This window comes from Pangasianodon hypophthalmus, chromosome 9 (genome assembly GCF_027358585.1).
Source record: "Pangasianodon hypophthalmus isolate fPanHyp1 chromosome 9, fPanHyp1.pri, whole genome shotgun sequence".
NCBI classification, from domain to species: domain Eukaryota; kingdom Metazoa; phylum Chordata; class Actinopteri; order Siluriformes; family Pangasiidae; genus Pangasianodon; species Pangasianodon hypophthalmus.
The window spans coordinates 2,756,429-2,781,683 of NC_069718.1; the positions used below are offsets into that span (position 1 = coordinate 2,756,429).

General features: G+C 41.2%; 1 protein-coding gene and 1 long non-coding RNA gene across 2 annotated transcripts in view; one reads left to right on the forward strand and one right to left on the reverse strand.

The window, feature by feature from the left end:
• The window catches only part of LOC117598108 (CD276 antigen homolog), a 176,499-nt gene that overhangs the window by 106,998 nt on the left and 44,246 nt on the right, over nucleotides 1-25,255 (reverse strand). The window lies entirely within an intron of this gene.
• Nucleotides 17,168-18,356, forward strand: LOC128318808 (uncharacterized). The gene is made up of 3 exons (XR_008302241.1): nucleotides 17,168-17,393; nucleotides 17,467-17,575; nucleotides 17,665-18,356. It is a non-coding gene; the product is annotated as an uncharacterized LOC128318808 (long non-coding RNA).

The window sequence follows — 25,255 nt, forward strand, 5'->3', positions numbered from 1 at the left end:
GAAAAAACACTTTTGTTCATCATTTATAGATATATAAATAGGGCTGTACACTATACAATATACACTACCTCAGCTATACACTAGCTTAAATCAGTAAAAAAAAACCATTCATGAATGTTTATGTAAGATATGTATGTGGTTTGGGTAGCAGTCTTAGTATTCGAGCCTCTAATGTACAAAAACACACCGGCCACATTATCCGTTAGCCAGCTAGCATTAGCTAGAAAAAAGATTCTTCAAGGGTTTATTGAATAAATAAGGGTCCTTAGCTTCTAAAAAAAACATTCTGCTAGGAAGGGAAGGGTATGGAACGGTAGGGAAAATACACTATATGGCCAAAAGTATGTGCACCCCTGACCATCACACCCATATGTGTTTCTTCCCCAAACTGTTTCACAAAGTTAGAAGCGCACATTTGTATAGAATGTCTTTGTAGACCGTAGCATTACAGTTATAGGTATATATATCATTGTTATTGTTATAGGTGTATATATCCCCAGAGGGACAACTTATGCATGCTTTGATAAATGAGATCCCAGGACGTTTGAAGTTTTGGCCCTAAAGAAGTCACTAAAATACTTTTTTAATAATATTTGTTAAATGCATATTGTTTAAATTAACAAGCAATTGTGGAAGCATGTTTTCCTTCATGTTTTCATGTTTTGTCTTTGTGCAGACAGTTGGTTGAGAGAGAGAGAGACAATTGGTGTCTTCATATTTAATGGGCTGTCATATTTACTGCCGCGTAGCTGACCTTTACTGTAATAGCCACATTTAAAATACATGTGTTAATTGTAAGGGTGTTTTAAGGAATTTTAAGGAAGTGCAAAAAGTCAATTATAACAGCAACAGCAGCAACAACAACAACAACAATAATAATAATAATAATAATAATAATAATAATAATAGAGTTTCTATGATAAAATACTAGTATAATATTATAAATATAATAATGACAGCAACAATGTTATGTGTTCACATGAGTAATTGGTTTAGATATATTGGTAGTATAAAATATCCTGTTTGTAGTGTTTTGTGTTGATTCCTAATGATGGGTGCAGTCAAATAATCATTTGATCTGGGAAATTCATAAAATAACTTCTGTCAAAACGTGCACTAGTATAAGGGGTGAGTAGGCTTAACAGGCAGGGTGATGTGTAATGGAAAGTGTATTTACAGACTGTTTATGCATATTACCACAGATTTATCACTTTTTTAGAACACACGTGAAGACAGTGTTCATTAGCAGAAAAACAACACATAAATCACTTCTATATCTGCTGGTGGTGTTAATAACCATAAACCCTCTACAGGAAATAACCCACACCTTGGTAAACAAAAGCTCCATTACAAAAGTTTCAGTACGTCTCTTGGGTTTAGACCCATTTCAGTTTCTTAGTGCCCAAGGGGTCACACCTACCTCCAGCACTGAGTCAGGCTTGCTGTTTGGTTTCACTAAACACTCATATCTTGATTAAAACTAAACACTCATATCTTGATTGGTTAGTTGCTTGTTAGGTCTGTAGGAAGGTAGGTTCAGTATTTTAATGGTCCCTCTGGGAAATTGTTTTGTCACTGCAGTAAAACAAGGCATGCCAATTTACAAGGATTACATAAATACAAAAATTTACAAGGACACAGAGGTACAGAAAACAGCAGCCATGTAAGGTCTGAAAGTGTTTGATGTTAGCATTAGCATCAGATATACCGTATGCTCCTGTAGCCATGTCTCATGAAGTACTTTCCCAATATTTTTTCACTCCAGCCCCACATCTGTAGCATATTGTAGTAATGAGTATGAGTATGAGTAATTGTTCTGTTCTTGTTAAATGTGTATACAGGCTGCTGAGTAAGTGCCATAAGCACATCTCAAGGTATGTAGATGTACCTACCTACTCAAATTCAAATTCAAATTCAAATTTTATTTGTCACATGCATAACCATACACAGTACGACTTGCGGTGAAATGCTTTTTACAACTGTTCCAACATAGAAAAGAAAATATAGAAAAATATTAAATATAAAGAAAAATATATACATAAAAAAATATATGTAGAGAAATATAAAGAAAAATATTGAATATAAAAAATATATGAAGGGATTAAAAAAAAAGGTGTATATGAATATATATATGGATATATGGATGGTGGCAGCAGCAGTCCAACAGAACCGATATAAAGTGCAGATACTCAACAGTGTTGGAAACAAATGGGTGAATTTCAGGGTGTATGCGCAGAACCAAAAGGCAACAAGATGGTGGGCATAAACCCTTGGACACTGCGAAGAAAATTAAAGTGGTCTAAACCCCTTGTATGAAGAGATGTACTGAATCATTTGTAACAGAACTTTTGTTTACCAGTGTGGTGGTTATTTCATGTGCAGCATTTGTGGTTACTAACAGCACCAGCAGATACAGAAGTGTGTTTATTTTTTTCCCCCAGCAAGAAAAAAGAGCCCTCTGTGGTCAAACGCCTATGTTCACACATTCTGAATGATGTACTTTCCATTACGCTGCCTGTTAGGCCTCTTCACCCCTTATACTAGTGCACGTTTTGATAGAAGATACTTTTATGACAGAATAATAGGTTTTATTTCAGGTTTGTGCTGATTATTTGACCTGATAATTGTTCATAAGAACAATTATACACTTCAAAACTATGTGTTTTTGTTTGTTTGTTTGTTTGTTTTTAATAGGATATATTGCATTAGGAATATTTATTGGATATACTGTTGTATGCAAATCTTTGGCCACCCTGGCAAAATTACATATTTTATTGATTTTTTGAAGTAACCGCTGCAGCAAACTGTTTAATTTTTTTTTTTTTTTTGCAGTTGTTAATGAACAGTTACTTTATATCTGATGAACTTAAAAAAAGGAAAAAGAAAATAGTAAAAAAGTAATTGTTGCATTTGCAGTATGGTATGTGAAAGCCTTTATATATTATTACCTATTAATTAATATCATTAGTATGATATATAAAATCCATAATACATCGGGTGTCAAAGAAATGGATTACTTTTGCATGAACATGCATTCTAATTTCACCTATACTTGAGCCTCTCAACTCGTTTGTAGATGACACTGAGGTTAAGCATGAGAATGAGAGTGAGCAGATAGAAATGAGAGGCGTCCAGCGCTGCACACTCCCTGATGCCCTTAACCACACCTGAAACATAAACCACAGTGTGTTGTGAAGGCAGAACAGGAAAAGAATGAACTGCGTGGGTTGTGGCTGGAAACTGCCTTTTCTCAATAAAACCACAGCACAATGTCTGTTTATACATACATATATATATATATATATATATATATATATATATATATATACATATATATATATATATATATATATATATATATATGTATATATAAAACCTTTACTGAAGTGCAGGCCACAGAGTTTCACTAGAGCTATTGTGGCTGCCAAACTTTCCACTCTAAAATACAGTGATGGTCATCACATTATATTCCCTTTCTACTGAAAGTAGGATAAGTAAAACCTTCCTCATACACTGAAATCCTGGATATGAATCCACATGGACTGCATTTATAGCCTCCATTATAAAAAGTATCAAGTAATAGATTCATCACTCCGGACTTCAGATATATAAAGACCAGACTGTGAGAATGCTGGTCCTTTACTTCAGTTTAGTATTTTCTCACAGAGTCTGATAGAGAGGCTGAGCCTCCTGGGTTTACATACCTCTCTCTCTGTACCTGATTCAGGAACATCATCAACACCAGACCATATCAGTGCTGGTAGATGTTGCAGTACAGTGTGATGTTGTCACAGGGTCTAACAGTCAGGATCACTGCAGGTGAAGAGTTCCAACCTGCTCTAGAGAAGCTTAGGAGAACACAAAATACATAGATAATCTTTTATTTATTTAACCATATAAACCCAAAGAGCAGCGCAGTGGTGCAGTGGGTAGCACTGATGCCTCACAGGTCCTCATAGATCCTGAACTCAGGTTACTGTCTGTGTGGAGTTTCACATGTTCTCCATTTTCTTCACAAAAACATGCCAGTAGGTGGACTGTCCATCCATCCATCCTCTGTACTGCTTATGCTACACAGGGTTGCAGGGAGACTGGAGTCTATCCCAGGGAACTCGGGGCACAAGTCAAGGGACACCCTGGACAGGGTACCAACCCATCACACACACACACACACTCACACACACTGACACACCCATTCACTCACTACGGTCAATTTAGAGATGCCAACGCATGTCTTTGGACCGGGGGAGGAAACTGGAGTACCCGGAGCAACCCCCAAAGCACAGAGAGAACATGTAGGCTCCATGCACACAGGGCAGAGGCGGGATTCGAATCCCCAACCCCGGAGGCATGAGGCTAACATGCTAACCACTAAGCCACTGTGCCCCCCGGGAAGTGGACCGGCTGTGCTAAATTGCCCCTAGGGGTGAATGAGTGTGTGCACAATGTATTCCTGCCCAGTCTTCTCAGGATAAGGTCTGTCACCTTACAGAAAATGTCATCATATCGACAGTTACACACATTTTTTAAAACGATAACATATTAGAACGAGTGCATTAACATAAACCTGTGATTTGCAGCTGCACTACTGTCAGAGCAGCTGTTATAGAAAATTAATCAACACCTTCTGACCAATCACAATCCAGAATTCAACAGCACTGTGATGTATGCAATTTTAAATTAAAAAAGTTATAGGGACTAAATGAGAACATTTAAAACTGGATGATAAGACTTACAATCTCAGTGTAAAATGTGCAATCATTGTAATCTTTTATAGTGTGTGTTTGTGTCAGCATCTGCTGTGTCTAGGACAAAAACAGAGAAAATCTCATTCTGAATCTCTCAGTCTAAATGTCTAAACCTCGATTTGACTTCAGCAGATAGTTTTGCATGTCATTACATCTGTGTTTGTACATCATCAATGATAATTGCCTCTCTAATTAAAGAGAAATAATGTCTTTTATATTCTTTAACCCTTTACACACTGAATAAATTCAACCTGTAGGTGGCAGCAAAAGGATACTGTACATGTGCTACATTCCTGTATTACTGTATTACTGTCTACACCACTAACATACAGTAAAGATAAATCATTTATTTCCATCACAAGCCTTTATATTAAACTATTTAATGGCTGATTGTGGAGCTGCTTCTGTCGCACTGATATTACATGTTTTAGATCAATTACTTGCAACATTATTAAAAGGTACAAAAAAACATTATATTATTTCCCAGTATAGGAATATGGTGAAAATATGTCTACCAATAAGGTATACAGTCCCCTCTGATACTATTGGGACAGCAATTTTGGGTCAGTTAAATTTTTTTTTTTTTTTTTGCTGTAGACTGAAGACATTTGAGTTTGAGATCAAAAGGTGAATATGAGAAGAGAGCATAGAATTTCAGCTTTTATTTCCTGGTATTTATATGTAGATGTAAAGAAGGCTGAAAGAGGCTGAAAGAGGCTGCGGTAAAAGCCTGGAAAAGCATTACAAAAGAAGAAACCAACAGTTTGGTGATGTCAGTGAGTCGTAGGCTTGATGTAGTTATTGCAAGCAAGGGATATGCAACCAAGTATTGTCTTATTTACTTTGACTTACTTCAAAACCTATCTGTTCCTATACTTTTGCTCACCTAAAAAATGGGTTGTCTGATACAAAAGGTTCTATGATTTAACACATCTAGATTTAGAAACAAAAGCTGAAATCCTAAACTCTTAAATTCTGTCTCATATCCATTTTTTTGATCTCAAACCCAAATGTTTTGGTGTATAGCACTTACAAATGAATTGGCCTTACACACGCATTTCATCACCATCTGACTATGTACAAGTCATATTCAATCTCAAAGCGCCATTCACTGCCTGTTTAAAGAAACACTGTGCGGTTGAAACATGGTATTCCTCCTTACATTTTAATCTTATAGACAATGACAGAGTAAAGCTCTACAAAAGCAGTACAAATCATGTGCAACTATTAGCAATATAAGGTCTATAAACCCTATAAAAGTACAGAAATAAAAGCAGGAAACTGCACCACACCTCTGTCCATGTGTTTATATAAAGCTTTATAAATTGTTGCTAATGTTTTCTGGGCTGTCAGGAGACACATGTGTAGGTCACAGAGGTCAAATCAGACAGCTGCAGGTCTACTTCCTGCACAGAGAAACATCTGATAATGTGACATTTTTAGTCTGCTTTTATAGTGACATGATCTGAGCACTGCCTTCTATCAACTACATTTCCTTGTTTTTCTGCTACCTTCTCATCCGAGTCCCCGGTGAAAGAACACTTATCTGAAAAATAAGAGAATTCAACATAGACAAAGACAACAATCTCAGAAATGTCGAACACTACACAGCTTTTCACAATAACTAATGTTTTCATTACACGCATTCATTCTGCACTAGTGTACGAGGGCTGCTGCGTGACATGAAATCACAACAGGAAGTGCAGTAAATAAAGGAAAATGTGTGTGACAGGGTGAACTGTGTGAATGTTGGTCTTTAAGCTGCAAGTTCTCACCTTGTAGACTGGAACAGTACAGAGAGGAGCAGGTGATGCTTATTGAAACAGAGACCACACACACGACAGGATTATTATAATAATAATAATATCTCCACAGTGTGCAGGAGGTGCAGACTGCTGTGTGTCTGAGTGATCAGTCTCACGATGTTGATCTTCTGAAACACGCAGAAGAGCACAGAGATATCAGTAAAGTATCAGAGCGGAAAGTGAGTCCGAAGACATTCTGCTCTTTTCTAACTGTAATTTAGTATTAAACACACACAACAATCAGGCTGTCTCTGATACACTGTGTAACATTAAACAACAACAAAACAATAATAACCCAAGCAAGAGAAAAGTATTTTCTGTTCTCTGTTTTAGCGGTCATCAAAGGCTTCATATTATATTTTGTTTTTATTAAACTCAATCATGAAATTGGAAAGTGAGTCACTATTTGAAACACTTATCATCCACACTGAACCGATATTCTCACAGATAATTCAGTATATTCAACGTCTAAAACCACATCAATACAGATTTTGAAATATTCAATTTTTTTTAAAGTGCTTAATCCTGCCACATCGATCAGATTATCAGAGATGATAGTATCTTCTAAACAACTAAACCTTTCAAAGAACCCATTAAACTCTGAACATAAAATAAATGTAGCCATAATTTTAATGTTGTTCTTTAAAGTGTTGTTGAACAAAAATAAAGAAACCTTGAAGAAATTGAAGCAAGAGAGGAAATGAAGTCTGGAGTGTTAGATGCGCTAGATTTTATTGTTTGTTCATTAAAAACAAGCCTTGAAATAATACCCAAAATGTTATAAATAATATTATGAGAAATAAATATACATACTAAAACAAAATCAAATAGCCATAATCAGACTGAATAAAGTATTGGCACCCACCTGTAAAGTTCAGTCTGATGGGTTTCCCAAACTGAATATGTGTCGTTTTGTTTCGACCTCCACAGTAATAAAATCCCAGATCTGTCTCTCTAACTCCAATAATCACTAAACTGACTAAACTGCTGCTTTCTGTTATATCAAAGTGACTCACGTCCACATTATAACTGAGGATAAACTGTTTCTTCAGGTTCCCTTTTACAGCAGATATCAGCAGCTTCACCTCCTCAGATCTCAGTCGATACCATGATATCTCAGAATAATTAGTGATGTTACAGAGCAGGATGATGCTCTCTCCAGGATGGACAGATAAATGATCAGTTGAAGCAATCTGAAGGAGACACGGTGTAAAGAAAGCTAAAAGCACAACAGGAGAGCAGATTCATCATCACTGTCCAAACCAGCCTTAGTGCATTAATCCATTCCTGAACATCACTCACACTCTCACAGCTACAGTGGCTAATAACACTCATTTATAGTTTACTATCTATTTTGCTAATGTGTGTATGAACTCACCAAACAGCATCTGTAGAATAAATGTAGACAGGAGTTTGGCCATGTCTCACACACACCCTCCAGCACTCTGAGAACAAGTGCTGATGTTTCACACTCAGTTTGTGGAGTAAAAAAAAAAAAAAAAAAAAAAAAACAGGGTGCATTTCAGGCCTGGTTTTAGCCACATGGTCCTACATCCTGCTCTGTATTTTATCTGTCCAATAAACTGCTCACATCACGAAGGTGCATATAGATCCGAGCACAATCAACATTTTATCAGTTTATGTTCTTTACACAGATCTACCTACAATGCTAACAAAAAAAAAAAAAAACACAACACAATGCTTTCTTCACATATCCTAAAATGGAAGGAAGATGAGGGCTACTGGTGGTGTTAACCACACGGTCTGAACAGGACATAGCACACAGCTGAACAGAAACATGAGCTCAGACCTTTACTCAGAATTCAGAGCCGCTATAAATACCATTTCTGAAACGTCTTTAAATGAAAACTGACCACAGCTTTTAGAATAATTCTCACATATCTATCTATTTAATGAAACTTATTAAAAATGATTGTACTAAATGTTGTGGTCAGATGTAGACCAGATCATAGCAGGTTCTCTGTGACGTGGTGATTCATGCTGTTAAATAGTTTCTGGGCCTTCAGGAGACTCTTGTGTAGGTCACACAGGTCAAATCAGCAGTGTGTTGCAGCTTGACTTCCTGCAGAGAGACACAGAGGAGCAGCAGAGAACTGTTTCATAACATCGTGTGGAGTTGAACTAATGATGCTTTACTTTAATAATGAGAAGAGTTTCTGACTCTGTTCACTAGGATTCATCAGGAGTGTTTGAGGTACCTTCTCGATCAGGTCTCTACTGCTAACACACTTGTCTGGAAGAAAACAGAATTCAATCCACATAAAATTCTGTCATAATTGACCTAAACAGCATTTATACTGCTGGTTTCATTCAGTCATTAGACACACACTCACACTCATTAGACACAAACACATTCATTAGATGCACACACATTCATCAGACACACACACACACACACACACACACACACATTCATTTCTTATAACAGCACACCTTGAGTGTTTTATTTTTATTCATTTATAGTTATGTTTAATGTTGTGGAATGTCCAGGAAACAAGTTAGACAAAAAAACGCAGCTTGTCGGAAAAGTTAAAGTTACAGCTTTACCTCTGACTGTTACAAAGTGCTGACACTGGAGACTCCTTTCTTAAATTTTAAATAAACATCTACTTACAGAAAACATCACCATATCAACAATTACACACGTTTTTAATCCATTTATGTGGAGCGTCCCTGTGAATGAGCCATTACTATAGAAACGATAACGTATTAGAACGAGTGCATTAATATAAAGCTGTGATCTGCAGCTGCACTAGTGTCAGAGCTGCTGTTATAGAGAATTAATCAACACCTTCTGACCAATCACAATGCAGAATTCAGCAGTGCTCTGATACAAGTACTAAACAATAATGCATCTTAAATAGTCTTCAGATAATTATTAACATTGCAGTAATTCAGTATGTAAATATAAACACAAAAACTAAATGCACTATCAACAAGCACCGTAAATAAAGTATTGGCACCCACCTGTAAAGTTCAGTCTGATGGGTTTCCCAAACTGAATGTGTGTCGTTCTGTTTCGACCTCCACAGTAATAAAATCCCAGATCTGTCTCTCTAACTCCAATAATCACTAAACCGACTGAACTGCTGCTTTCTGTTACAACAAAGTGATTCTCGTTCACATTATAAATGAAGAAAAAGGTTTTCTTCAGGTTCCCTTTTTCAGCAGATATCAGCAGCTTCACCTCCTCAGATCTCAGTCGATACCATGATATCTCAGTATAATTAGTGATGTTACAGAGCAGGGTGATGTTCTGTCCAGGATGAGAAAATATAATAAGAGAAATATTAATATTTTTGGTGTCAGAGATTTCCTCTGTGAAATGATCCATCTATATTTTTTAAAAATTTATTCATGATTAGATTTATAATAATAATATTTTAGATTATTTTATATTATTATTATTTTATATTGTATATTATTATATTAATATATATTTTATATAATAATATTTTTATATAATAATAATAATAATAATAATAATAATAAAGTTTCTTAAATGATGTTTTTATTTTTATTTGCCTTAATGATTTATACCGTCTCTATAAACTTGATCGATTTTGCCCATTATTTAAAAGTAAAGGCGTAAATATAAAAACATTTACCCTGGATACTCATAAATACTGTGACCTGTTGTGTGTTGGTTTTGTTATTTATTTAAATTTCAGTTTGTATAAAAGTTAAGTTGCTTTGGTTGTGTAGGAGCTCGCGGGCGCGCGCTTTCCGCTTTCGGTGTTATTACTGCTAAGTGTCTAAAAGCCGCGCCCCAGAATTGCACAAGCGGCCTGATTAACCGTAGTTTCAGGAAGAGCGGCTGCTTTAAGTATAAAAGCAGCATTTAAGTATAATTAAGTATAATTTCAGTGTTTTCAGTGGTAATTAACTCTTTTTACCAGAGGCCAAAAAATAGAATTTGTGCCTGGTTTTGAGATGCCCGTGTTCAGCACTGAACACTCCACAGTAGTGGTTAATGGCTCTTATGAAAGTAGATGAAAGTGGGCGCCACTGGGGGTCTCCTCTTAAAAGAGTGGAGAAGGTTAGTGGTAAAAAAAGGGATCCTGTATCGCAGCGTTAGAGACTGCCATAAAGGGGTGGTGGAGCAACTAATACTGCCAGAAAAGCTGTGTGAAACCATCAAAACAGCCCTTCACAATGAGAGGACACTACAGATGATAAGAGAAAGATTTTACTGGCCAAGAATGTTCCAGGAGATCAAGGCTTGGTGCAAACAGTGTGAGAGGTGCAGCCTTAGAAAAACTCCCACAGCCAACGTCAGGGCCCCCCTTGTCAGTATCCTTACCAGTGCCCCCATGGAGCTGGTCTGTGTGGACTTCTTGATGCTGGAGAAAGCCAAGGGTGGTATGGAGAATGTGCTCATTGTTACGGATCACTTTTCTTGCTACACGCAGGCCTACCCCACCAGGGACCAAAAGGCAGGCACAGTAGCCAGGGTCTTGTGGAGGAATTTCTTCTGCTGTTTTGGGTTCCCTGCAAGGTTACACGCTGATCAAGGGTGCAATTCTGAAAGTGCAATTGTGAAGGAGCTATGCAAGTGTGCTGGCATCACTAAAACCCACACCATGCCCTACCACCCCCAGGGCAACGGGCTGCTCGCGACATGACTCCACTGGCTATAGCCCATTCTACCTTATGTTTGGTAGACATCCCAGGCTCCCGGTGGACCTCATCTTCGGGTCCCCCACAACGAACCAGCTGTGTGAATACAGCGAGTATGTCCAGACCCTGTATGACTCCCTGACGGAGGCCTATGCCCTGGCTAATCCGACATCTCAGCTGGCAAAAGGACAACAGAAAAAGTATTATGACAAAAAGAGCTAAGAGTGAAGACTTCAGTCCAGGAGATAGAGTCTTAGTCAAGGTCTGTCATGTGGAGGGGAAGCAGAAGTTGGGAGATTGATGGGAGGCATGGCCATATGTTGTGGTCAGGAAGCAACCAGGTTTGCCTGTGTACTTGGTGCGGCCAGAGGAGGGAGGAGCGGAGAGAGTGGTTCATAGAAACCTTTTGACGCAGTGTATGTTTCTTCCAGTGGAACGAAACAAAGGAGTGATCGTAGAAGGGGGCGAGTCAGATGGTGAGATAAGTGAGGCAGGCATTGAATTGGAGGGCGAAGAGGGAACAGGGGATGATGGTTCAGATGAGATTCTGGACAGAGCCCTGATTGGAACAGCTGATGAAGAGGGGAGGCAAATAAGCACAGAGGAGGCTGACATCTGGACAGAAGAAACAAGTAAAGGAGAGGGAGTGCTTGTGACTGGTAGTGGTGCCACCTCCACTCAAGGGCCCAACCCTCCAAGAAGAAACCCAAGAAGAAGCCGGCATTTGATTGTCATAGATCAGACCACATTTGAGTTTTGGTTAATCAGTTATCAATTAAAGAAGGTGTGGATGTAGGGCAGTGTATTGTGTTGTCCACAAGATGTTGCTATGACACTGTTGTGTTAGCGCAGATTCAAGTATCTTTAGCGCTTTTTGAGATTAGAAAAAAAGAGGAAAATGTGACACTGAGGCAGTCCTTGACCAGGGCAGAGTATTTACGAAAACAGTGTGCACTAGCCGAATTTGATATGGTGTGCTTTGGGGAGCTGTTGTTATCACAGCTGTGTGTCCGGTGCAGATCAGAGTCAAAACAAAGCATATTCTGCGATGAAGGTCCTCTGGGAGAAAGAAAAATTAGCCGGGGAGGAAAATGCACAAATATAATCAAGCAAATCTAAGAACTCAGGAGATCGTACAATTTAGTCGGGCACCTGGTTCTGCATGGCCCCCAACTTTATGTCCCCTTGCAGGGCCGTGAGACCCCTAGTCATCTCCTCCTGGCGCGTGACCATGATTGCGGACTGGGTCGCGTTGGATTTACACTGTTCCGAAAACATATTCGTGATGGTATCCAAGCGTCGGGGGATGTCCACGGATTGTAGATGGTACAGTTCCTCAATCCGTGTCACCTTCTGATGTAATGCCCTCACCTGGTCAGCAACGGCTCCACAATGGTGTGTGATGACAGCTGACAGCTTGGGGGATTCTTTATTGGCTGCCTGCTTTCCAATTTGTCGATAGATCAGGAACATCCCCAGGCCAATCATCAGGACACCTGCTATCAAAAATCCAAATATGTAGACATCGTCGACATCTTCTAGGGACAGAGGTGCCAGACAGACGATGTTCCACTTGTTCCAAGAGTCCATCGTGTATCCAGCAGCAAAAGTCCCGTCCGGACATGTCGGCTCTCCCAAACCAGCATTCCTTCGTAAAAGGATCGTATCAATTGCGTTGAGGGACCAGCTTATCAATTCCATAATTTAGGATTCGAGAAGCTTCACCAGCAGAAGGAAAAATAGAGACAAGACAGGAGAGGCACACAGACACAGCAGAGAGAGGAAAAAATGCGACCGCCTCCAGCGAGAGTCAGAGAGAGATATAGTGCCCCTCGATGCTTTAAAGATGAAACCTGCAGCAGACAAAAGAAAAGAAAAAGAGATATTGCATGTTTCACGTGTGTCTGATAACGTGAGTTTTCACAGCTATGCATCTCCCAGTGAGATCCTCTTAAATACTTCGCAGAGGAGGACGATGTGATTTCCACCCTCTCTCAGCTGATAAATAATCGCTCTGACGCCCTGGAGAAAATGGTGGAGGACAACGCTCTTAAACTTGAAGGACTCAAAAAAACTGTGGACTTTGTCTGTGCTAAACTGAATGATATTAAAGGGAGGGTCGGGCACTTCGAAGTTAGACTTGTTACTGAGGAAAAGAAGATGGAGCTCTGTAAAAAAAGAATCGAATACCTGAAAAAGAAAATGAAAATATCAGAGCCGAATCCATCCGCATTTGTGTGGCCACCTTTCCACAGAAGGGCAAAACTTTTCCAGATAAGATTGATACTGTCCACCGCATTGGGAGGAGAATTTCGAAGACCGCAAGGCCACAAGCGATCATTGCTGTGTCACCAGCATAATTCGGAAAAGAACACACTTATCTGAATACTTTCATCTGTTTACTGAAGCACTGCAAGACAAAACATTCCTCCTTCACTTACATGTATGCATGACAATCCCTTACAACAACTCCCCCTAGTGGTACTTCTTAACCAACAGACTTCATAATTGAACACAACATCTCCCCCTAACTTAACAATAACACCTGTACTTCCGTAGCAATTGTACAGTAATACAAACATCAACAAAAGTTCGGGAATTTACTATATCTTGATTAGTGTTTCTCTTTTATACTTTACCCATTTACTGAACAATGTCTTGTTAACCAAGCATGTACAACATGAACATTTATGTGAATATTAGAACAGTTTGACTTAACCTAAGACATATCTTGGTTTCAATCTTACTATCAAGGTTTACGTTACATAGTCCTTCAGCCACATTGGCTTCCTTCTGACATGCTGTCCTTCTGTTGGTCTATCAACACTTTCTGTTGTTGAGGCAGAGCTTGGTTGTTCCGCTGACCCGAGATCTCTATGCAATGGTGCCAGATGAGACGTCCCATGTCCGTCCATAATTCAGTTCGTAGCTGTACTTTCCTCTTCTCCTGATAATCTGTATAGGGTCACTGAATTTTGAGGTTCCTTTCATAACATGTGCCAGTTTTCTCACACCTACACAATCCCCTTTCCCTTAGCTTTGGAATTTTTGCTTTCCATTTTGTATCCAGGTACGCTTTCATTTTTAGTCGTTTCTTCTTTGCTTTCATTCTCAGTCTCCTTGTAGCAGGGGTTATGCTGCATGGCGTGAGAATTGACAACTTTGTTCTCATCTTTCTTCCGAACAAAAGCTCAAAAGGAGACGTTCCTGTAGTGGCGTGAGGAGTAGCTCTGTACATTTGCAAGAATTCTACCACAAAGGAAGTCCATGGAGCTCTTTCTCTTTGTGCAGTCAGAATAGCATCCTTCAGTACCTTATTCCAACGTTCGACCACTCCATTTCCTTCAGGATGGTATATGAATTCGATATGAATGCTACTTATGGCCATTTTGAGTAATAGTCAATTAATGTAATAGCATATCTGCAGCTAGCAGGACCTATCTCAAAAGGACCCACCAAATCTATGTCAAGTTTCTGCTAAGGGCCCGCTGGATACTGAACAAGAGTCAGCGGTGCATGTGTGGTTCTAGCTGTCTTATCGTGAAGCTGGCAGGTGACACAGGTTGCAATGGTGGACTGTACTTGTAAATCCATCTTAGGCCAACAATATAGCTCTCTCAGCCTTTGCTTGGTCCTCACAATTCAGAGTGACCATTCTCCACTGAACATCGATGGATCCTCCATGGAGATCGTGAAGAACATCAAATTCCTTGGTGTTCATCTGACGGAGAACCTTAACTGGTCACTCAACACCAGCTCCATCAGCAAGAAAGCCCAGCAGCGTCTCTACTTCCTAAGAAGGCTGAGGAAAGCCTATCTGCCACCCGCATCCTGACCATGTTCTACAGAGGGACCATCGAGAGCATCCTGAGCAGCTGCATCACTGCCTGGTTTGGGAATTGCACCATCTCGGATCGCAAGACCCTACAGCGGATAGTGAGGACAGCTGAGAAGATCATCGGATTCTCTCTCCCCTCTGTCACGGACATTTACACCACACACTGCATCCGAAAGGCCAACAGCATTGTGGACGACCCCACACACCCCTCTCACACACTCTTCACACTACTGCCATCAGGGAAGAGGTTCTGAAGCATTCAGGCTCTCACAACCAGACTGTGCAATAGTTTTTTCCCTCAAGCCATCAGGCTTCTCAACACACACAACTGAACTGGAACTAAACTCACACACACATACTCACACACACACACACTCACACTCATTCAACTTCATACATTCATTAAGTTATCACAAACAAGTTGGCTTGTTCGACTGTTTACATTGTACATTCCACCACTACTACTGCTGCTCTGCTCGGTTCTTTTTGCACATCACTGGCACTGCCACTTTAATACTTATAAATTTGCACATTGCACTGTATATAGATATATATACAGTAGGTTACGGGTTGCTGCTATTTTGTGTTTGTGTACTTGTCCTGTACAGTACTTGTCCTGCACTGTCTCGTGTTGTCTGTTCTGCACTGTTTTGTTGTTGCACTGTTTGCACTAGGTTGCACACGATGCACTTTATGTGGCTAGGACAACTTAGTCTAGTCCTCAGCTCTGTGTTTTGTAACTCTATGTTGTGTGAGGTGACGATGTTGTCTTATGTAGCACCAAGGTTCTGGAGAAACGTTGTCTCATTTCACTGTGTACTGTGTCAGCTATATATAGTTGAAATGACAATAAAAGCCTCTTGACTTGACTTGACAATTCCTTGAAGGAACTCGTGAGCTAGAGTGACCAACCTTGAATGTAACTGAGTGGTACAATCAACCTATGTGTTCCTCTCAACACACGAGTCATGAATCGACAGTTCATCTCTTACCGGAAAGTAAGGAATCACGTCATCAGGCAGAGTTTTAGCTGTTGCCAGCCAACCGTTCTCAACATACTTGTGGAGTTTGGCGAGCTCAGGGCAGGATGAGCACTCAACAGTGAACTTGGTCAGCGGCACAGCTGAAGTCAATGCTTGATGGTCCGACCTCAACTTGAATTTGATGCCCCACAGATACGTTCTCCAGCGCTCAGTGGTCCAGACGCAAGCAAGGGCTTCTTTTTCGACTACTGAGTATTTCCTCTCTGTAGTGGTCAGGGCTCTGGAAGGGAAAGCCACAGACCTTTCCGATTTATCTGGATGGAGCTGGGTCAGAACACCACCGATACTGTAATCCAATGTGTATGTTGTGACAATTGTATCCAAATAAAGCCAGTGCAGAGCTCTGTGCAATCAGTTCTTTGACTGTCTGGAAACTCTTCTGAGCTTTGGTAGTCCATGTGAAGTTTGCTCTAAGCACATTTCTCATAGGTTTGACTACGGCTGCAAAGTTTGGAATGAATTTTGCATACCATGCCGTAAGACCTAAAAACGATCTTAGTGTAGACACGTCCAAAGGAGGTGGAGCATTACATATTGCCTCCAGGTGACTGTTATCTGGCATCAATCCCTCTTTAGAGATGATATGGCCCAGGAACGTGAGTTTTTCCTGGTGAAATTTACATTTCTGCTCATTTAGACACAGCCCTGCTTCTTGAAGTTTGCGCAGCACTGTTTTTAGGTGAGCATCATGACTAGCAATAGAGTCACCAAACAAGGTGACATCATCGAGATAACACTGGACACCTGGAACATCTTTGAGGATTGTGGACATAAATTTTTGGAATGCTGCCGGGGCTGAAGCTAATCCATAGCAGACTCTTTTGTAATGGAACAGACCCTCATGTGTTATGAATTCAGTAAGGTCTCTGCTATCTTCATGTAAGGGGACCTGATGGTAGGCATTTGCAAGATCAATTGTGGAAAACAGCACTGCACCTCTCAGCTGTGAAAACAGATCCTCAATGTGTGGAATGGGGTAACTGTCCACAACGATTGCCTTGTTTGGATCCCTGAGATCCACACACATTCTGATATCTCCCGATTTCTTCTGGTTCACTACTATAGGTGATACCCAGGGTGAAGCATCTACACTTTCAATAACGTCTGATGCTAGTGTGGGGATCTGTGTTTTCTTGTTGGTGGTTACCTGCACTGATAATCAGTGTGGGGATCATGTGATCTGCATTGTGTGGCTGCTTGTCTTGGGTCACATGAGGCATGTCACATGACACATTAGGAGATTATAAAGTTTGGCTTGTGGAGTTCACACTCTCTTGCTGCTGCCATTTGCCACTGCAACTAGACTCCCGTCATACAGGTAATGGAGTGACTAGACTGTGTTTTAATCGATATAGGAACTGAATTCTCATGTTCTGTTTTAACTTTATCAGGGTGACTGCTAGAACAATGTGTTCCACTCTTTATGAAGGACACAGGTGACTGCGTGGCATTTGAAGGACTTGTGACCTCCTATTGAGTTGCTGGGCTGCAGACACTCTGGTAGTTTGTCTTATGTGATTTCATTTTTTCATTTTAAATTGTTTTATATTGGTATTTAAAATGTGTTGATTATGTACTTGTATTTGTAGCACTGGAGTGCCCCATTTTATCTTCCTGGGTTATTGTGCTGCGGGGAGTATTGAACACACTTGCAAAGTAGGCCAATACTTCTTGTATATGTTGGTCTTATGTGTGCTGGTGAATGAAATTGGGGATTAATGTGGTATTATTTCATTTTAAATGGACCAGGCCAGCCACTGTTTTATTGTCAGTGTACAAGTCTTTTTTTTAGTTTGTTTGTTGGTTGTTTTGTTTGCCTTTGGCTTTGTCCTTTTTTTTTTTGGTCCTTGGTCTAGTGTAACCCTGCCTTGACCAAGCCAGCGCGGTGGTCATTGTGTTGGGAGCTGGCTGTTCTCCTCTTTTTGTCTCTGTATAGGTTCTCTGTACAAGGCCGGATCTGCACCTCACTACTGCTCCTTTCAGTTGGGGGCTGCACTGAGGGGACACTATTTTGGTGTGTACTGGTAACATGCAACACGGTGTGGTATTTTGTAGTGGTAATTACTGACCTTGTGTGTGCAGTGTTTGCTATGTTGCATGCTTGTATGGTGTTGGGTTTGTTGTGTCTGTCTCTCTCACCAGGGCCTCCTAGGAGAGGAGCTGTGGGTGCCGTGCCGACCCGACCTTATTAGTTTGAGAAGCTCCAGCCAGTTTCCCTTTGTCTCTTTTTCACATTAGCAATTGTACCTATTCAAAATTGTAATAAATTTGAGCTTGTGTACATGCCTTGTGTAAACTGTTTCTTTGCGGGCAGGGTCAAGAATCAGCCACACTACAGAGAGAAAAGGGGTTTCCCCCGCCCATTTTAGGGGGTGGCGTAGTCAGACAGTAAAGTACATGTAGGTATTCTGCGCGTCAGGTACCACACTAGCAAACGGTTCAGTTCTGTTGACACAGCGTCCCTCACAGAAAACGGTAATCGACGCAGTTTCTGTTGCACAGGTGAAACATCTTGGCACAGCCAAAACTTGCTGTGGAGTTTGACACCTCAAACACAGATTCTTTGGCAGTGAGTACGGTGTTTCCCTTTATGCACAGATTCAAGGAAGATATTAAGTCCATGCCCATTAGTGGGTTTCCACTTTTCACAATATAGAATGTAGCGGGTACTGAACAATATCCATGTGTTGCCTGAGTGTTAATGCGTCCCAGCACAGGAAGGTTATCCTTGGAATATGTGACAAGATGCACATCAGCATGTTCCAGAGGCAACTGAAGCAGTGTAGCATGCTTTCTAGTATCAGGCCAGTCATTCCCCTCTGCATGAATCACCAACAGATAGTTTTCAAACATCTGTATCCATGTACTGAACAGAATTGCAGGTTCCCCCGGGCATTGCAAATATGTAGAAGGAAGATTAACTGCCATCCTCGTCACCAATTTTCTGTGTCACCAGCATAAATCAGAAAAGAACACACTTATCTGAAGACTTTCATCTGTTTACTGAAGCACTGCACGACAAAACATTCCTCCTTCACTTACATGTATGCATGACAATCCCTTACAACAACTCCCCCTAGTGGTACTTCTTAACCAACAGACTTCATAATTGAGCACAACAATCATCATCCAGTTTTCCTCACACGTGACGAGAGATGGTGTGTGGAGACCGGTGAAATCGTCAGAACTCCTGCAGGCGAACGGTCTTAGGTTTACCAAGGATCTTACTGCTTTTGACAGGCTGCTATGGCTGGCTGTTGAAAAGGCCCACAAGGAGGGGAAAAGGGCGCACTTTGTGGGTCATCGTGCGTTCATCGAAGGCTCTGAATTTAACCCTGTGTAAGCCTGTTCAAACTGTTGATCACTTCAAGAGAGATTTTTCAAGTTCTAGTTTCCTTTTCGTTACGAATCAGGTCACTATTAACGGCTGTAAACATTCTTGACTTAGTTTCGTCAGCAGCAGTGTTCATGTTTTCAAACTCAGAAAGCTCTGTTCATCTTTTTTCATCATTAAGAGTTCTTTTTGTATGTCTATTTCTGTTATTTCTCTCAATGCCAGGGGTCTTAGAGACAATACCAAAAGGAAAGCTTTATTCCTGTATGCTAAATTGTTCAAGACTGACTTTCGTTTTTTTCAAGAGTCCCACTCCGTCACAAGTGATACTGCTTTTTGGAAAAATCAGTGGAACAATGACGTTTGGATGGCTCACGGTTTGGAACATTCAGCTGGAGTTTTAATTTTGAAAAACCTTTTTGCTGGGGACATTTTGCACCATTTTAGCGACCCGAATGGACACTTTCTGTTTTTGGTAATCTGTTTAAATAATACTTTGATAATTCTAATTAATATATATGGGTATAATAGTTCTTGTGAAAATGACTTACTGCTTGAAGCAATTGAAGAAAAAATTATACTATTGTAATGAATCGCTGGAGGTGGGTTGTGTAGGATCCATAAGCAGTTTAATAGCAAACAAATCCAAAACAGCAGGCAGAAAACATAAACAAGCAACAAGAGCAAAGTCCGAAAAACCAGGAAGTCAAGCAGCGGGGTAACCAAATCAACACCAAAAAAACACAAGGCAAAGGCAGTAATTCGTAAACGTGAACAGGGTCATACACAAAAGGCAAAACAAATACACAATGGCAGAGAGAAAAGGCTTGGTAATGTCCCGAAAACAATACTTCGCGTCCTAGCATGGTGAATGCGCTACTTAAATGTCCGTAAAACCCCGGAAGTGTTCCTCGTGGGTGGCGTCAAAACTCGGGCGAGGGCTCCCTCTGGCGGGCAGGTGCTGGTGGTGACGCGACAACTATAGCTTAATGCATACCCAAATGCTTTAATTTTCATTGGTGGTGAATATTGTGCCTGATAATATTTAAAATATTTATGGATAAATTTGATATTATTGATATTTGGAGGGTGAAATTTCCGAATATTAGATCTTATACTTGGAGTAACAAAAGTTGTTCTAGACAGTCTCGTATAGACTATTGGCTGGTTTCTCAGTCTGTCAGAGATTTTAATGTTTATGTTAGCATTCTACCTTCCCCCATGACTGATCATAAGGCGATTCTTATTCAGTCCCCTCTAGCTTCTGTTTTCTCTCCTTCAAGATCTAGAGCCTCTTACTGGAAGCTTAACTCTTCTTTGCTTAAGCATGATCAGTTGAGAAAAAACATCTTATTTTTGATTGAATATTACTGGATCAAAGCACAAAAGGAAGACAAATGTGGCCCTAACTGGGAGCTTCTTAAACACGAAGTTAGCAAATGTGCTAAATGTTTTGGTAGTAATCTAACGAAACTCAAAAGACATGAAGAGGAGACTGTCATCTCTAAAATATTGTCCCTCTTTAGTATAATGCAGGATGATTTGTCAGATTCTGAGCTAACAGAATTTGCTGATCTGCAAACTCAGTTGGATTCAATCTACAAGTATAAGGCAGAGGGCTCTTTTGTTCGCTCTAGAAGAAGATGGTTAGAGCAGGGTGAGCAAAGTACAGCATATTTCTTTAAAATGGAAAAGAATATTTCTATTTATTTAATAATCAATTCTTTAAATATTAATGGTACCATTACTTCTGACTCTAAAGTAATCAGCTCATTTTGTGCAAATGTCTATTCTAATCTTTGGCGATTTATGTTTAAGATGTGACAGAATTCACATACGGTGTTTGTAAGGTTTTTCCCTTTAAGAGAGTTTTTTGGCTTGTGGGTTGTTCGGAATATAAAGTTAGCCAGTTCACAGCTTCAGCATCCAGCTCGCATGTCGTCTCCACTCATTTAATTGCACGAACACCCACATGTGGTGACCCCGATGCTCTTGGACGTTTCCAGAGGTTTTTTTGTCATTGTTGTGGAAGACGAAATGACGGCCAATGCGGTTGCACTCAAGTTACCGGAGTTTTGGGAGCAGCAAGCCGTGGCACAGTTTGCACAGGTGAAGGCGCAGTCCGCTCTGCGCGACATCACTGCGGATGACACGAAGTATTACTACGTCGTAGCTTCACTCAGCAGCTCCACTGCATCGCGAGCTGTAAGCCTGTTAAACGAACCCCAGGAGAGGGACAAGTATGGCGCCCATAAGACTTACCTGTTGAGAACTTTTGGTTTGACTGAATCAGAGCGTGCAAGGCAGCTTCTTTCATTACCAGGACTGGGTGATGCAAAGCCCTCTGAGCTTATGAATCACATGTTGACATTGTTAGGTGAACATAAGCCCTGCTTTATATTCAAGGAGCTGTTTCTTCGACAAATGACAGATCAAGTCCGCACGGCTTTGGCCGGCACGACAATTACAGACTTATGAGAGCTGGCGAAAATGGCGGACAGTCTACATACCGCTGCACAGAGTTGTGCTATACCAATATGTATCAACACCTCCATTAATCTGCTGTTAGGAGCAGCTAATTGGGTTGCACCAGCACCACCATGGCGAACCGACTCTGGATTTTGTTTTTATCATGCTCGTTTTGGGGACAGGGCCAAGAAGTGTCGTTTGCATGTAATTTCCGTGGTAAGAGTACCACACAGTCTGTGAATGCTGTGGACAGTGGACACACTGGCTGCCTTCTCTTCATTACGGATGATATATCAGGACGAGATTTTCTCTGTGACACTGGGGCTCAGGTGAGTGTGCTGCCAGCAACACCTTTTGATGCACATTCTGAGCTTAAGAGCCACTTACTGGAGGCTGCTCCCGATCGCTACCCTGTTCCGCATATTCAAGATTTTTCGGCACGGCTAGCTGGAAAAGCGATTTTTTTCCAAGGTAGACCTTGTGCGGGGGTACCACCAAGTGCCAGTCCACCCGGACAACATTCTGAAAACTGCCATTATCACCCCTTTTGGGTTGTTTGAGTTTTTGCGAATGCCATTCGGCCTGAAAAATGCCGCTCACATTTTTCAAAGGCTCATGGATTCTGTGTTACAGGGTCTGGACTTTCTTTTTGTCTACCTAGATGACATTTTGGTTGCAAACACATCCAAGGAAGAACATTTGTCGCATCTCCGCTCACTTTTCGACCGCCTTAGTGCTCACGGCCTTATCATTAACCCCGCCAAATGTCAGTTCGGCCTTTCATCCATCGATTTTCTGGGACACAGAATTACCAGCGCCGGCGTGGTTCCATTGCCTTCACGGGTGGCTGCGGTTAAGGGTTTTCCATTGCCGCCTACGGTTAAAGCTCTCCAAGAATTCCTGGGAATGGTTAATTTCTATCACAGATTTATTCCCAAAGCAGCTGAGCTTATGTGCCCCCTCTATAGGGCCCTTAAACGCGGTACCCTTTGTCACATACTCAAGTGGTCCGATGAAATGATTGGAGCTTTTGACAGCACTAAACAGGCTTTAGCAGAGGCTGCCATGTTGGTGCATCCACTTCCGGACAGTCCAATCGCTATTGCTACAGATGCATCTGATTTCGCTGTTGGGGCTGTCCTGGAACAGTCGGTGCATGGGCATTGGCGGCCACTTGCATTCTTTAGCCGCCAACTTCGTCCAAATGAACAAAAATACAGTGCGTTCGATCGGGAGTTGCTTGGCTTTTACCTCGCCATTCGACATTTTTGTTTTTCACTCGAAGGCCGGCACTTCACTGCTTTTGTCGATCACAAGCCATTGACTTTTGCTATGTCAAAGGTTTCAGAGCCATGGTCTGCCCACCAGCAACGACACCTGGCTTACATTTCAGAATTTACTACAGATCTTCAACACGTTGCAGGGAAGTCCAATGTGGTAGCAGATTGCCTGTCGCAGGCGAGCACCAATACACTTGGGGGTGAATTACTCCGGTATGGCTGCGGACCAGTGTTCCGATCCGGAAGTCCAGTCCTTGAAGACAGGTGTCACAAGCCTTAAATTGGCTGACATCATGTTTGACAAGGCTGGCATTTCGCTTCTTTGTGATGTTTCATTGGGATGTCCTCGTCCCGTTGTACCCAAGAACTGGAGACGGCACGTTTTTGACGTCATCCACGATTTGTCGCATCCGGGTACAAAAGCTTCCCAAAAGTTGACGGCTTCTAAATTTGTCTGGCGTGGCCTAAAGAAAGATGTGAGAGCATGGTCCGCTTCATGCATTGTGTGTCAAAGAGCGAAAGTGCAGCATGAAGTTATAGCACCGTTACCACGTTTCGAGGTGCCGGAGCGTCGTTTCGATCATGTGAACATTGACCTTGTTGTTCCTCTTCCGCTGTCTCGGGGGTACGCTCACCTGCTCACGATGGTGCCCTTGGTGTCAACGTCAACTGCAGACATTGCTCAAGCTTTTATTGGCACCTGGATCGCCAGATTTGGCACCCCATTGGACATCTCCTCAGACCGTGGTTCCCAGTTCACGTCTGAGCTTTGGGCTGCAGTCGCGCATAGTCTGGGCATTAAGCTTCATCACACTACAGCTTATCACCCACATGCGAATGGTCTGTGTGAACACTTTCACCGATCCATGAAGTCTGCCCTGAGAGCTTGCCTTGCCTTGATCCATGAAGTCTGCCTTGAAGGATGACAACTGGTATGACTGGCTCCCATGGGTGTTGCTGGGACTTCGTACGGCACCTAAGGAGGATTTACTTGCTTGTTCAGCGGAATTGGTTTATGGCCAGACATTTAGGGTGCCTGGTGACTTTGTGCCTGATACCGACAAACCGTGGTCTGGCCCACCTAACCGTACCACCCTGCGCAGCCATGTCTCCACTTTCGTCCCAGTGCCCACCTCTCAGCGCGGCCTTCGCAAGACTTGGGTTCCCAGCGATCTGCTGTCTACAAAATTTGTGTTCGTTCGACATGATGCGCACAGGGGGCCATTGAGACCTCCATATGATGGACCGTTCCAGGTTCTGGAATCCTTGGACAAGACGTTCGTTATTGATGTAGGAGGGAGGTCAGAATGTGTCTCAATTGATCGCCTTAAACCAGCTCACAGAGACATGGATTGGCCAGCTGAGGTGGCTGTGGCACCCCGACGTGGACGACCTGCCTTTGTCAAGCTGTCTGGCAAGTTTGTTGTTCGAGCTTCTCCTGCTGATAGCTCACTGCAGGTGACCCATACAAGAGCGGGATGCAGCATTCGTGCTCCTGACAAACTGAATGTGTAGATTTCTGTGAATTCTGGGGAGGCTTGTGTGGCGACTTATGTTTAAAGATGTGACAGAATTCACGTACGGTGTTTGTAAGGTTTTCCCCTTTAAGAGATCAGAGTTTTTTGGCTTGTGGGTTGTTCGGAAAATAAAGTTAGCCAGTTCACGGCTTCAGCATCCAGCTCGCATGTTGTCTCCACTCATTTAATTGCAAGAACACCCACATCTTTACAAGTCTAATTATTGCAAGAATTCAGCTTTATCTTTTTTTCAGTCTTTGAAGGATATTAGAACCTAGATTTTTCTAGGAACCTAAACCTAGAAAAGATACTCTTTTGCTTGATAACTGACATCCAATTTGTCTGTTAAATGGTGATTATAAGATATTAGCTCTGTTACTGGCTAAAAGACTTAAACGTGTTCTGGGTACAATAATAGATAAAACCCAATCAGGCTTTATTCCAAAGAGACATATTGCTAACAGTATATGCCTTGTCTTAGATTTATTAGATTATGATGACTTGATTAGTGAAGAAAGTTTTTTTTTTTTTTAGATTTTTATAAAGCCTTTGATTCCCTTGAACATGATTTTATCTTACA